The sequence below is a fragment of the Sus scrofa genome, chromosome 16, assembly GCF_000003025.6.
Source record: "Sus scrofa isolate TJ Tabasco breed Duroc chromosome 16, Sscrofa11.1, whole genome shotgun sequence".
Classification (NCBI taxonomy): Eukaryota; Metazoa; Chordata; class Mammalia; order Artiodactyla; family Suidae; genus Sus; species Sus scrofa.
In genome coordinates, this window is record NC_010458.4 from 16049246 (window position 1) to 16064273 (window position 15028).

Consider the following 15028-nt stretch of genomic DNA (forward strand, 5'->3'; position numbering starts at 1 on the left):
TGCATGTATCTTTTCAAATTATGGATTTCTCCAGATAGATGCCCAAGAGTGAGATTCCTGAATCATACAGTAGTTCAATATTTAGTGTTTTGAGGAACCTCCATACTGTTCTCCATAGTGGTTGCACCAGCTTACATTCCCACCAACAGTGTAGGAGAGTTTCCTTTTCTCCACACCCTCTCCAGCATTTATTGTTTGTAGACTTTTTGATGACGGACATTCTGATTGGTATGAAGTGATACCTCATTGTTGTTTTGATTTGCATTTCTCTAATAATTAGAAATGTCAAGCATCTTTTCATGTGCTTCTTTGTCATCTGCATGTCTTCTTTGGTGAAATGTCTAAAACATTTTATTTCTTATCAACATTGATTCTCCATGACATTGTAAGTTCCCAGGAAAAATCCCTCCTTTTCCCAAGGAAACTAGTATGACATCCCTTTAGGTATCAATGCTGATCAAGCAAAGGTCTAAACTACAATAAGAAAAACATGTATTTGAGATAGCAAAGAAACAAAATATTATTTATTACATATATGAGCAATACTATTAAAAATATTTTTAGAGAAAATAATTTCTGAAAACTACATACTGTATTATCTATATTAAATCATAAAAAAAGAAAAATAATAGATGGGGAGGCATTGTTTTTGGAAAGAAGCAAGCAGAGGTGATAAAAGTGATGACAAACACAAAATTAAAACAAAAATCTATACATAGTGCAAATAATAGAATGTACAACACAAAGAAATAATTAGAAACCTGGAAGATAGTCAAGGCTTATTTTGTTAACATACCACCAGTAACAAATATATAATATAGGAGACATATTATGATAGGAAATAAATTCAGAGGCCTTTACATATGCTTATTAAGAAATACGGCAAAAGATATCAGACATAAGAGGAAAGGAATATTTAAACTAATAGAACATAAAAAAACTTTTCATTTTTGTTTGATATTTTACCTGCAATCACGTGGTCAGATATTGCCAGTAAAATAGTTACAATGTAACTTGTATACCCTGTAGTGTTTAAATGGTATCAAAAGTAGATTATACTTCTATCTGACCCTATACATATAATCCTTCCAAAAAGGAATATTAGGCTCTCAAACCCTTATAATATAAATGGCTTAACAGCAAAGTTCATTATACTTGGGAAAGTGCTTAAAAATAATTTTAAATATGAGTAAATCCTGAAGATTTTAAAAATCTCTGAAAGATTATTTCAATAAATTTCTATATATGTTATAGTTCAGACTATTTTGATGTGTTCTTTGTTGCTGTTGTTGTTTATTTATTACTATAGGAAACATGCCCTCATCTTTCAGCACAAACTAAGTTTTTCTCTGGGAAAACAAATGTTAAAAGCAACTTCTTCATAAACAGGAAAAATTCTATAAAGCTGTGATTGATAGTCCTATCAAAGTATGTATTAGTTATCCTGCTATATATTACTAAAAATGTTCCTTTATTACTAAATTAGATGGTAATTCTGTCATATTTATTTAGCCCTGAATTTTGAGGTTTTTGATTATTTATAATTCATAAAGATAATTTAGAAATATATAAATTAATTATAAACATAATTTGCTCTTTCCCAACTCTGAAAATATATTTTAGATATCTTTAAAGCATGATAAGGAAATAATTTACAACTAATTATGAAAATTATCATACATGACAAATATTTTTCTTAGTCATACCACCAAGGAGAAAATACAATGTATCCTACATTTAGTAAGTATGTACTAAAGCTATTACTCTTGGATTATTTCTTGCTTTTATTATCTGATAAATCCATTGCTAGCACTTATATTTATTTATTATTTTAAGAAAAAGCGTGCAAGTCTATCCAATTTTTAATGAACTATAAATCATATAATGTGGTATAAACACATTAATTATCATTAAAACAGTAACAAGTTGCTCACCATATCTAAATTACAGTTTTTTTCTTAATTTGTACAAATAATTTTATACTTTTTGCATCATTCTTTTCCGTAGGCTAAATAATTTTAATTATTAGTAGTACAGGTCAAATCAAAATAAAAAGGGGTGAATCAATATAATTCATTTTCTTCTTCTTCTTTTAAGGGAGGATTATGGTGGTATTCTATACCTAAAGTAAATTTTATTCTATAAAGATGAAGTATTTCCATGAGGATGTAAATACTTTTCTCTTACTAATGTTTTCTGATGTATCACAAAAAATTAAAAGGCACAAAAGGCAAAACTACCTCTGTCCCCATGCTTTTAACATTTTTTCTTCCTCACCTATTGAGTATGAGGGGAAGTCTTTCTTACTAAACACCTTCCAGTCCTCCCCTTACCTTCTGGCTTCTGGCTCTGGATCACATTCTACGTAACATCTCAACTAAGTTATGCCATCATTTACTCTATCCTTCTTTTCTTTAGCATTGCCACCTTTCCCTTCTCTACCATTCCTATTAGTGTGTATACATGCATACCTTGGTTTCTCGTGCTTCCCTTTGTTGTCCTTTGTAGATACTGAATTTTTTACAAATTGAAGATTTGTGGCAATATTTGCTCACATTGAGCCTCTGCTTCACATTTTGGAAATTCTTACAAAACATCACAATTTTTTTATTATTTTTAATGGTGATCTGTGATTAGTGATCTTTGATCTTACCATTGTAATTGTTTTCAGGTGCCATAAACCATGTCTGTATGATGGAAAATTTAATGAATAAATATTGTTTGTGTTCTGATTGCTCCACTGATGGGTCATTACTCATCTCTCCCTCTCCTTGGGCCTCCCTATTCCTTGAGACACAACAATATTGAAATTAGGTCAGTGAATAACCCTGCAATGGCCTCTAAATGTTCTCATGAAAGAAATAGTTGCATGTCTCTCATTTTAAATCAAACTCTAGAAATGATTCAGCTAAATGAGGATGGCCTATTGAAAGCAGAGACATGCTGAAAACTAGGTCTCTTGATCTGCCACACAATTAGCCAAGTTGTGAATGCAAAGAAAAAATCCTCGAAGGAAATTACAAATGCTACTCTGGTAAACAAAAGATGACAAGAAAGAAAAACAGCCTTATTGGTATGGAGAATGCTTTAGTAGTTTATATAAAAAATATCAAATCAGCCACAACATTCCCTTGACCTAAAGACTAATGCAGAGGAAGGCCCTAATTCTCTTCAATTCTATAAAGGTTGAGAGAGGTGAGGATGCTGCAGAAGAAAAGACTGATGTTAGTGGAGGGTGGTTAATGAGGTTTAAGGAAATAAGTTGTAACCATAATGCAATAGTTGATGTAACAGGTGTACCAAGTTATCTAGATCTACCTGAGTTCTAAAAGTGGGTACACTAAACGACAGATTTTCAACATACCCTTATTTTGGATAAAGATGCTATCGAGGACTTTCAGAAGTACCAAGATGTCAATGCCTGGTTTCAAAGGACAGGGTGACTCTCTTGTTAAGGGTTAATGCAGCTGGTGAATTTAAGTTGAAGCCAGTACTTCCTTACCATTCTGAAAATTCTAGGGTCCCTAAGAATTATGCTAAATCTCCTCAGCCTATGTCTATAAATAGAAAAACAAAGCTTGGATGACAGCAGATCTGTTTATAACATGATTTACTGACTATTTAAGCCCACAGGTGAAACTTAGTGCTTAGAAGAAAAGATTATTTTCAAAATATTACTGCTCACTGGCAATGCACCTTGTTCCCCCAGACCTCTGATGGACAGATGCAATGAGATTTGTGTGGTTTCTTGCCTGCTAACATAACATATGTTCTGTAGCCTGTGGATCAAAGGGTAGTTTTGATTTTAAGTATTATCATTTAAGAAATGTGTTTCATAGGGCTATAGCTGACATAGATAGTGCTTCCTTTCATGGATCTGGGAAACATAAATTGAAAACCTTCTGGAAAAGATTCAGCACATTATAGGTGCCATTAGTAACATTTGTAACTTATAAGATGAGGTCAAAATATCAACATTAGCAGGGGGATGGAAGAAGGTTCTAGCCCTAATGCATGACTTTGAAAGTACCAAGAGAATTAGAATTAGAAGTGGAAACTTGAGGATGTGACTGAATTGCTGTAATCTCAGAATAAATCTTTTGTTGATAAGTAGTTGCTTCTTATGAATGAGCCTTGACAGAGGTTTCTTGAGATGGAATCTCCTCCTGGGTGAAGATGCTATGAAAATTGTAAAAATGACAACAAAGCATTTATAATATTATATAAACTTAGTAGATAAAGCAGTGGCAGAGTTTGAGTGGATTGACTCCACTTGACATTCTACTATGGATAAAATATATCAAATAGACTCACTTGTTACAGAGAATTTTTTTATAAAAGGAAGATTCAGTAAGTGGCAGATTTGATTGTCTTATTTTAAGTAATGCACAGCCACCCCAACTTTCAACAACTCCTACCCTTATCAGCTCATAGCCATTAACATCAAGGCAAAGCCCTTCACCAGTAGTTTTTAATTAAGGTGTGTACATTTTTTTTAGACAGAATGCTATTACACACTTAGCATTTCTTAGCAATAATGTAGTTTTTAATTAAGGTATGTATATTATATTCTTTTAGATATAATGTTATTAGGCACTTAAAAAACTACAGCATAGGAATTCCTGTCATGGCTCAGTGGAAATGAATCTGACTAGTAATTATGAGGACGTGGGTTCAGTCCCTGGCCTCTCTCAGTGGGTTAAAGATCCATCATTGCCATGAGCCCTGGTGTAGGTTGCAGGTGTGACTTGGATCTTGCATTGCTGTGGCTATGGTGTAGGCTAGCAGCTGTAGCTCTGATTTGACTCCTAGCCTGGGAATCTCCATATGCTGCAGGTGCAGACCTAAAAAGACAAAAAAAAAAAAAAAGACTACAGTATATACAGTATAGTGTAAATATAACTTTTATATGCACTGTGAATTTTTTTTAATTTTAAGACTCTACTGTGATATTTGCTTTATTGGGCTTGAACCAAACATGAAATACCTCTGAAGTATGCCTGTACATGTTGTATTCTCCTTCATCTAAAGACAAGCAATCACAAACTAAACTATAGAACTATATACACACCTCTAGCTCAAATCTAACTTCCTGAAAGCATCATTTTCATTTAAAGTTCTGCTTGCTGCCTCACTTCCTTCACTTCCTTCTCCATTTCCCCATCTCTCTTGGAAAATATCTACATTCCCTTGTCTCAAGTAATTGCTCCCTCTTGAAATCCTTTCTTCCCTTGACTTAAACAAAACTATAGTCTCTTAACAATTCTACAAATGTTTTGGCTGAACTGTCTATCTTACAAATTTATTTCTCCATGCACTGATTTTGTAAATTGAGCCTCTCATCTCACTAAAAATGGTTCAATAAAGACAGAATTCCAGAATTTAAGTATAGTGTCTGGAACAGTGTAGATGAAAAGTATTTGTTGAAAGAATAAAAGAAAAAAGGCAGAGAGGTAAGGAGGGGAAGAATTAATGAAGGGAATTTACTAATTGTACCATCAAAATATAAAGTTCATAACATTTTCTTTTTAGAAAGAGTGTTTCTTCTACTGATTACTATGATTAAATGTGCATATTATCATTGCATTGAACCAAGCACTAATTAGGACCAAGATTTAGTTTCCTAATATTGACAAATGGAACATTTTAATTATTAGTGACATATTTACTGAAGTCAGATGTATAGAGTTTGCAAATTGTGAATCTCACCAAGGAAGAACACTCATCTAAGTATCTGGAGATGGGGAAATAGATTATAACTAATATACCAGATTTCTCACACAAGAACCTTCCCATGATCTTAAAACTCCTTCTCTCTAAACTACTCTTCTTACTTTTTCTAACATCAAATAATTTAAATTTATTTGTATCTATCTTATTTTTTCTAACATTTAATTGTCTGTTGTGGTGAGAGAGATTCATATTGTTGTTTTCTGATAATCCAGGTTATGATTTGGCAATTGCTTATGTGAAAAAGTGATGCAAAGTACTGGGCTCACAATGATGCATTTCCTTCTTTCAGGACTCAATCCATCAGGTACACTTTCTGTTATATCTCTGATGCCCACAAGCAATATTGTTTTAATTTAACCAACTTACCTATTTTTGCCAGAGGTTGAGTTAATCTGTTACAAGCTACTCCAATACTGTAAAAAGCAGAAAAAACCTAAATCCATTTTTACTTCCACAATTTTGCAATGTATTTTCCTCTCTGAAATGTTTGTTACTCAAGTCCTTAATTTTAACTGCTTTCTGAAGTGACATCATTCAGTCTGAGTAAATGAAAGGCTGGTGTCAGTTTTATAGTAAAGACATTCTTAGAGATAATATATTCATGTATTTTTGCCCTTTGAGAAAGAAAAGCACAGCTCATGCCAGAGAGGATTAAAAATTGGAGCAGGTTTAAGATTAGAAAACACAATATATTGGAGATAACTTGACCAGAGAAATGCTGTGAGTTTTACCAGTGTTATAATTGTTTCTAAGAAACACTGAAAGATTTGAACTAAAAATAAGCTCTATATTTATAATAGTAATATGATAAAGACAATCTTGTATTGCATAACCATCTTTATTCTAGTTATTAGAAAAATAAAGACAGAAATACAGAATGGCTAAAACAGAACCAATGAATGCAATTGTTTTCTTTTAACTTTTATTGAGCATGCCAGACACTCTTACAAGGATTTTACTTGTATTAACTCCTTTTCAAGAATTTAACCTTCCAAATAATCCTATAAGGTTGCTATTATAGTTGTCCCCCTTTTGCAGATAGAAAAAAAACTAACACAAACATTAAAGTCAGAGATAGGATTAAAACCAATTTGAGGGATGTACTAAAGCTGGCATTGCTTTGAGACAAAATTAAACCATTAAATTGACCCTTTGAGGCAGATCTAACAAATGAACTAGCAGAGGTGAAGTCATGATCCAGTAGGGCCATAAAACCAACATATACCTCCAGTAATAACCATCTTAAGGGAGAATTCAGGAAGCATGAAGATTATACGTGGAAAGGAGATTCTAGTTATTTGCTAAGTCTAATGAATATCTTTATTTACTAGCTCTTCAGTGCCAAGTTTTATACCACTTAATTCAGTTAAGACATTTGAAAGCCTAGAATAAAATAAAATAATGTCTCCTAGTTTATGTTATATTAAATTCCCTTGCCCAACTGTTATCAACTTGCAAGTCAAAATCAAAGTAATTCTTTCTCAAAATTCTCCCTCCTTGCATTAGCCTTCATGGAACTCACTCTTAATTTGTGTCTACACACTTTTTGGATTTATTTGACTGTGAATTCCAATCTTATAATATTCAAATAAATCAAAGTTATTCCTGGTAAATTTCAGGCACATATTTACCAACTATGATATTTTAAAAATTATTGGCATTTATATGCCTACAAGGAAAAAAGAAAAAGTAGAGTTAACAATTATGGTTCCTTTCACCCCATAGATTTTATTTTTTAATCTTCTTTTTACAGCTGCCCTCACAGCATATGGAAATTTCTGGGCTAGGATTTGAATTGGAGCTGCAGCTGCCAGCCTATGTCAAAGACACAGCAATGCCAGATCTCAGCTGCATCTGTGATCTGTGCCACAGCTTGTGACAACACTGAATCCTTAACCCAATGAGCAATGCCAAGGATTAAACCAGAATCCTCATGGACACTATGTAAGGTCCTTAATCCACTGAGCCACAACATTAACTCCAAAGGACATCACAATTTGTTTTCAGTTTTTTTCTTTCTTTCCTTTTTTATCTTTTTATGGCCATACCCTTAGCATATGAAAGTTCCTGGGCTAGGGGTCTGCAAAGTTGCAGCAAATGTGGGATCCTTAACCCACTCAGCAAGGCCAGGGATTACACCAGCATCCTCATGGATAGTAGTTGGGTTCATTACCACTGAGACACTATGGGAACTCCTCAACCCTTCTACAAATTGTTCTCCAACATGTAAATGTTCTGTGAGTACCCTCTTGTTCTTTATCTCTGGGTCACAACTTTGTATTGGAGAGACTACTGGAGTATTGGGGTATTACTCTCTATACATTAATGGTTATTACATGGTTATTTTTGACTTGCAGTTAACAAATTATATGTTTTCATATATTTAATTAGCCATTAGGTTTTCCTATTATACAATTTGCATTCACAAGATAGTCTTCACTTGTTCTTCTGTCAGATTTTGAATTGCCATCTATGAGTTTTGTAAATTCTTCATATTGCTGGATACTAATCTATTATCACTTTATGAGCTATTTGCATTTCTATTTGTGGCTAGTCTTTTAAAAGAAGTTTTATTTATTTTTTGGTCAGTTAAAAAAATTCCTAACTCTCTTAACATATTTTTCTACATTGTGTCTAAATCATTTTGCTATTCATATTCAAGTACTTAAAGAAAAATATATTTAACATGAGAAGGACATTTAGTTATATTTGTTTGCCATATGGATAAGCAATTATCCTATCATGGTTTATAGAAAATTCTGTTTTCCCTACTGATTTTCAATGCCCAATATGTTGTATATCACACATACCATCTGCAGTGTACATCTGTTTTTTGAGCTACCCATTCTTTTCCGTGGTTATCATTGTATTACATGACAGTTTTACTATTCTAGCTTTAAAATTCCCACTTATTATCTTATATTACTTTAATTATTCTTGATAATTTATTTTAATAAGAATTTTATTATTCCTTGTCAACTTATAAATAATGCCTGGTTGGAGTTTTTGAAATACTGGTATTGCATAATGATTTAAAGGATACACTCCCTTGTATTTTTCTACCTTTAAAGAAATGACTCCACTCATACAAACTTATCTGTACTTTTTGTCATTTCCAGGTAAGAAAGTTCCTAGCTATAAAAACTTATTATTCAACATATGTCAAAAGTATAAAAAACTATAACTAAATATTAAAATAAGATTCCTATCTTTTCAAAAAAAGGAGCAAAAGATTTGAAGAGACAATTCACATACACACAGACTCAAATGAATAAAAAACACAAAAATGTATGCTCAACATCATTATTCTTGAATAACATGATCTAACACTATGCCTGATTCCTTTAGCTCTATTTTTTTTCTCAGGATTGCTTTGGCTTTTGGAGGTCTCTTATGCTTCCATACAAATTTTAATTTTTTTCTGGTGCTGTAAAAAATTCCATTGCTAGTTTGATAGGAATTTCACTGAATCTGTAGATTTCTTGGGTAACAAATTCATCTTAACAACTATGATTCTCCCCATCCAAGAATATGGTATCTGTCCATCTGTTTGTGTCATCTTCAATTTTTTTTTATCAGCATCTTAAAGTTTTCAGAGTATTGGTCTTTTGCCTCCTTAGGTAGGTTTATTCCTAGGTATTTTATTCTTTTTGATTTGATGGTAAATGGAATTGTTTTCTTGATTTCCTTTCTGAACTTTTATCATTAATGTATAGAAATACAAGAGGGTTCTGTGTATAATTTTGTATTTTATAACTTTACAGAACTTATTGATGAGCCCTAGAAATTTTAAGATAGCAGCTTTAGAATTTTCTATGTATAGTATCATGTCATCTGTAAAGAGTGACAGTTGTACTTCTTCTTTTCAAATTCAGATTCCTTTTATTTTTTTTCTTCCCAGATTTCCATGGCTAGGACTTCCAAAACTATGTTGAATTAAAGTAGCAAGAGGTAATCTCTAGTTCCCACCTCTGGTAATCATAAGCAGAATTTCTCAAGGCAACCATTGACCAACTCCTATAATTTAAAAAAATTCAAGTATCAGTTTTCTGTATATCAAGTATTTAAAAGAAGTCAGTTTCTCCATGATGAAGTTGTGTTTTCCTGAGGACACATGTGGGAGACATTCCATTTCCATTTTGATTGAGACTCTTTCACATTTCCCCTTTTGTTCAAGATCTTTCACAAAAAGCAACACTTATTAATATATGTTACAAGTTTCAGAAGCTTGTCCAATATCTACTTGGTATTGTCCTTTGTTAATTTCTGTTCTTGCATTATTTTTCATTACATATTGACATATAAACAACAATCTTCTTCAAGGAGGCCATGAGTTTCTCCTTCCTGAGAAGTGTGGAGATTTAGGGCTGTGCATTTTTTTAATGCTTTTGAAAGACTATTTGGCTATGTCCTCTTACAGGAGTTTGATGGTGTCTTGACTTATATTTAAGGTGTTAAGCCATTTTGAATTTATTTTGGTGCATGATGTGAGGGTGTGTTCCAGTTTCATTGATTTGTATGTAGCTGTCCAAATTTCCCATAAATATTTTCTGAAAGACTGTATTTTTCCCATTTTATGTTGTTGCCTCCTTTGTTAAAGATTAGTTGACCATGGCTGTCTGGGTTTATTTCTGGGTTATAGATTCAGTCCATTGGTCTTTCTGTCTGTTTTGGTACCAGAACCACACTGTACTGATGACTGTGGCTTTGTGATATTGCCTGAAGTCTGGGAGAGGGATGCTTCCTGCTTGGTTTTTGTTCCTCAGAATTGCTTTGGCAATTCTGGGTCTTTTGTGGGTCCATGTAAATGTTTGAATTGTTTGTTCTAGTTATGTGAAAAATATCATGGGTAATTTGATAGGGATTGCACTGAATCTGTAGATTGCTTTGGGTAGTATGGCCATTTTTTCCCATGTGGCTCACAACATTTTTACAATATTAGTTTTTCCAACCCAGGAACATGGAATATTTCCCATTTCTTTGAATCCTCTTTAATTTCCTTGATGAATGTTTTATAGTCCTAAACATACAAGTCTTTTACCTCCTTGGTCAGGTGTATTCCCACGTATTTGATTTTTGGGGGTGAAATTTTAAAGGTATTTTATTTTTTGTGTTCCTTTTCTAATATTTCATTGTGAGTATACAGAAATGGGGCTGATTTCTGAATGTTAATCTTATATCCCGCTACTTTGCTGAATTTGTTGATCAGTTCCTGTAGTTTCTGGGTTGAGTCCTTAGGGTTTTCTACATATAGTATCATGCCATCTGCATAAATAAAACATAGGCAAAGCATTCTCTGACATCAACCTTACAAATGTTTTCTCAGGTCAGTCTTCCAAAGCAACAGATATAAAAGCAAAAATAAACTAATGGGATCTCATCAAACTGACAAGCCTTTGCGCAGCAATGGAAACTAAAAAGAAAACAAAAAGACAACTTACAGAATGGGAGAAAATTGTTTTGAATGATGCAACCGACAAGGGCTTAATCTCTAAAATATACAAACAACCTATACAACTCAACAGCAAAAAAAGCCAACAACCCAGTTGAAAAATGGGCAAAAGATCTGAATAGACATTTCTCCAAGGAAGATAAACAGATGGCCAATAAGCACTTGAAACAATTTTCAACATCCCTGATTGTTAGAGAATGCAAATCAAAATTGCCATGAGATATCACCTCACATCAGTCAGAATGGCCGTCATTAATAAGTCCACAAATAACAAGTGCTGGAGGGGTTGTGGGGAAAAGGGAACCCTCCTGTATTATTGGTGGGAATGTAAGCTGGTACAAGCACTGTGGAGAACAGTATGGATGTACCTTGGAAAACTACATAGAATTACCATATGACCCAGCAATCCCACTTTTGGGCATATATCCAGACAAAACTTTGCTTAAAAAAGACATATGCACCCGCATGTTTATTGCAGCACTATTCACAATAGCCAGGACATGGAAACAACCCAAATGTCCACTAATAGATGATAGGATTAGGAAGATGTGGTATATACACACAATGGAATACTACTCAGCCATAAAAAGAACAAGATAATGCCACTTGCAGCAACATGGATGGAACTAGAGACTCCCATCCTCAGTGAAATAAGTCAGAAAGAGAAAGAAAAACACCATGCAATATCGCTTATATCTGTAATCCAATATATGGCACAAATGAACCTTTCCACAGAAAAGAAACTCATGGACTTGGAGAGTAGACTTGTGGTTGCCATGGGGGATGGGTATGGATTGGGAATTTGTGGTTAATAGTTGTAGACTATTGCCTTTGGAATGGATTAGCAATGAGATCCTGTTGTGTAGCACTGGGAAATATGTCTAGTCACTTATGGAGCATGATAATGTGAGAAAAAATAATGTATACATATGTGTGTAACTGGGTCACCATGCTGTACAGCAGAAGAAAAGTAATATATTGAGGAAATTAAATTTATGTTCTTAAAATATTTTTTAAAAATCTGTAATAAAAAAACAAACAAAAAAAGAAAGGTTTTCTTATTTTAGTTTGTTATTTAAAAACTTGAATAGAAGTATTGAAAGTTGAAGACATAACTATAAAAAGATTTTGAATTAATTTTTCAAAATATAATACTCAAACCCAAGGAAAAAATGTTTCTGGTGAACATGTGCACAAAATCCCTTCTATCTGTAATATATAGTGTATTTTTATACATTCACCCCATATTTCAACTTTCCAAACTCTGATGTATCTTTTTAAGTTAATAAGATAAAAACCCCATGTTAGGTATATAAGTAAAAGGAAGAGATTTTCTAATTTGGCACCAGAGGTTAGGGAAACAATCCTCCCTTGTTCCTTCCAATTAAGTGAAAATATAGAATATATATTTTTCCACATGAAAAGAAATACCCAATGTCTTTTAAGGATAAGGCATAGTTGGGTCCCTTCGCCTAGTTTCTTTTTCCTAGAATGAAAGAGTGCATCTCACAATCATAAATATACCACTTATACAGGGCACATGATAATCTGTTCAACTCCTATTATGGGAACAGTTATGTGAACACCTTAAATTTCTATGGATCTGAAATATTAAGTGAACTTATCTAGTATAAGTAAGATTTTGGTGGAGGTCAGGAAGATACCTAGGGAAAAGGCAAATTGAATTAAATTCTCACCATTCATCAGATTTTTCATCAATTCTCAATAACATACCTTTGAATGGGAGCACATCAGCTCCCCATTTCCTAGTATTATTACTATTTTCATTTCCATGATACAGATACATTAATGGAGGAGATGATATAGTCTTGTGTATTCCAGTGGGGAGTGAATTCAAATTCACGGTGTTATATAAAATCATATAGTTACAAATACTCAGTAGGATATATCCTAGAGTTTTGCCATGCTCCTCACTGTTTTTGAAACAAAATTTGAGGTGAGGACTTGAGTAAGGACCATTCCTTTGAGCTAGGCGTGCCCAATGGAAAGCCATAATATTCAGTGCCAATGTTCTGGGTCATGTGTGATTTCAAAGTTACAAAAGGATAATCCTACGTCTTTACTACATGTGCTTTGCTATCCTTCTAAAGAGAGTAGATAGGCAACCAATACAGGTTCATCATAAGTATTGTTTGCTCTTGAGCTGATGTGTAAGTTTAACAGAATCAGAGAAGTTTTGTAAGATAAGGATAAAAGAATGTGACAAAGCTAAAGTAAAGGGTGGTAGGAAAACTAGGGAAAGAACAATTGAAGGCTGGAATGACATGATTGAGCTAGATATGGAGTAAGAAGAAAGGAAAGTAGAGCTATGTAGGATTGGCCATTTATCTTAGGGGTAAGCTCTCTACTTCCCATGCCATCTGCTTTACTTCCTAGAAATCTTCAGGTGTAGGTCACCGGATGGTCTGCATGTATCTTCAGGTTTGGGGTTTTGCTCTAGATGTGACACATGAATCCAAGAGTCTATTCCTTGTGCTTTGGCTGCACCAGAGTTAGTTAATATCACCTAAGGGCAGGGTCTCTTCCAGCAAGGTTAAACAGAGTCTTTTTAGAAATGCCTTTTCAGATAGATGAGAGCTCTAGGCTGTAAAGGTCTGATGTTTGATGGCTTTGTTTTCTGGAAGTACACCTTGGAAAGATTGTTCTACATTAGCATGATTACTTTCTATGGGCTTAATTAGTCCTTCGCAGAATTAAAGTATATCCCCCTTTATTAGCTGTAGGTCAAAATAAGTGGGGGCTGAGTGTATTGGTTGTCCTCTAATTATTTCAAAAGATGCCAGTTTATGTATCCCAATGGGAGTAGATCCAAGATTTAGAAGAACCAGCAGTGATACTCTTGGCCAGGGTATTTAGAAGGTTTCAACTAATCCAGCTGAGTCTTAATAATTAGATGTGTATGTTTGACCAGTCCTGAAGACAAAGGATGATAAGCACAATCAAAATGCTGCATAACTGGGCAGACCACACATAACTTATCAAAATATTTGGCCAGTAAAATAGATTCATTTATGAAGTTCAATGGGGGTTTGACAAGTGAAAATAATCTTTTCTAATGGGATTTTAGCTACAGAAGAGGTAGTCACATATCTTCATAAAAAACTTCAGCCCAATAAGAAAATATACATATCATTACAAGAACATACTTATATTCATGAGCAAGGGAAATTGTATGAAATTCATTTGCCAAACTTTAAATGTTCGTTGGATAAATGAAAATATCCAGGGACTGTTTGGAGAGATTTCCCTGGGTTAAATTTAGAAAGGATGGAACAAACAAAATAAGTGCTTTTGGCAGCCTTGTCAATGTTTCCCCACAAATATTGATTCATTAACTTTATCATTTTATCAATTGGCCAATGATTAAATTCAGATATGGTAGTTAGTAATAGAAATTTTAAGTTTTCTACAGGACTGGTTTGTTATTGGGTCTTAAACCTATTTTCTTATCAGCAGCTTATATTTAGATATCCAATATTCTTTTACTTATTCAGGGGCCAATTTTTGTATTTTCTTGGTGAGTTATCTTAGGTTGTCACCAGGGGAAGTAGTTTCCTGGACCATGACAGAGGTTTGGATGATGTATTCCATAAGAACAGCAGTTTTTTTTTTTTAAGAGATATAAGTTAGGTGTTTTCCTTTGACTTCCAGAAGGTTGAACATAGAATGCCCAGAGAATTTAATAATAGCCAAATCCATTGGCAGGAGTATAGCATTTCAAGTTCTGGACATAGGACCATTTTTATTTTTTATCTCCACTGGAAGTAAATCTTAATTTTACAATATTCCAAAATCATGAGCTTACTCCAAAGGCATGTCAAT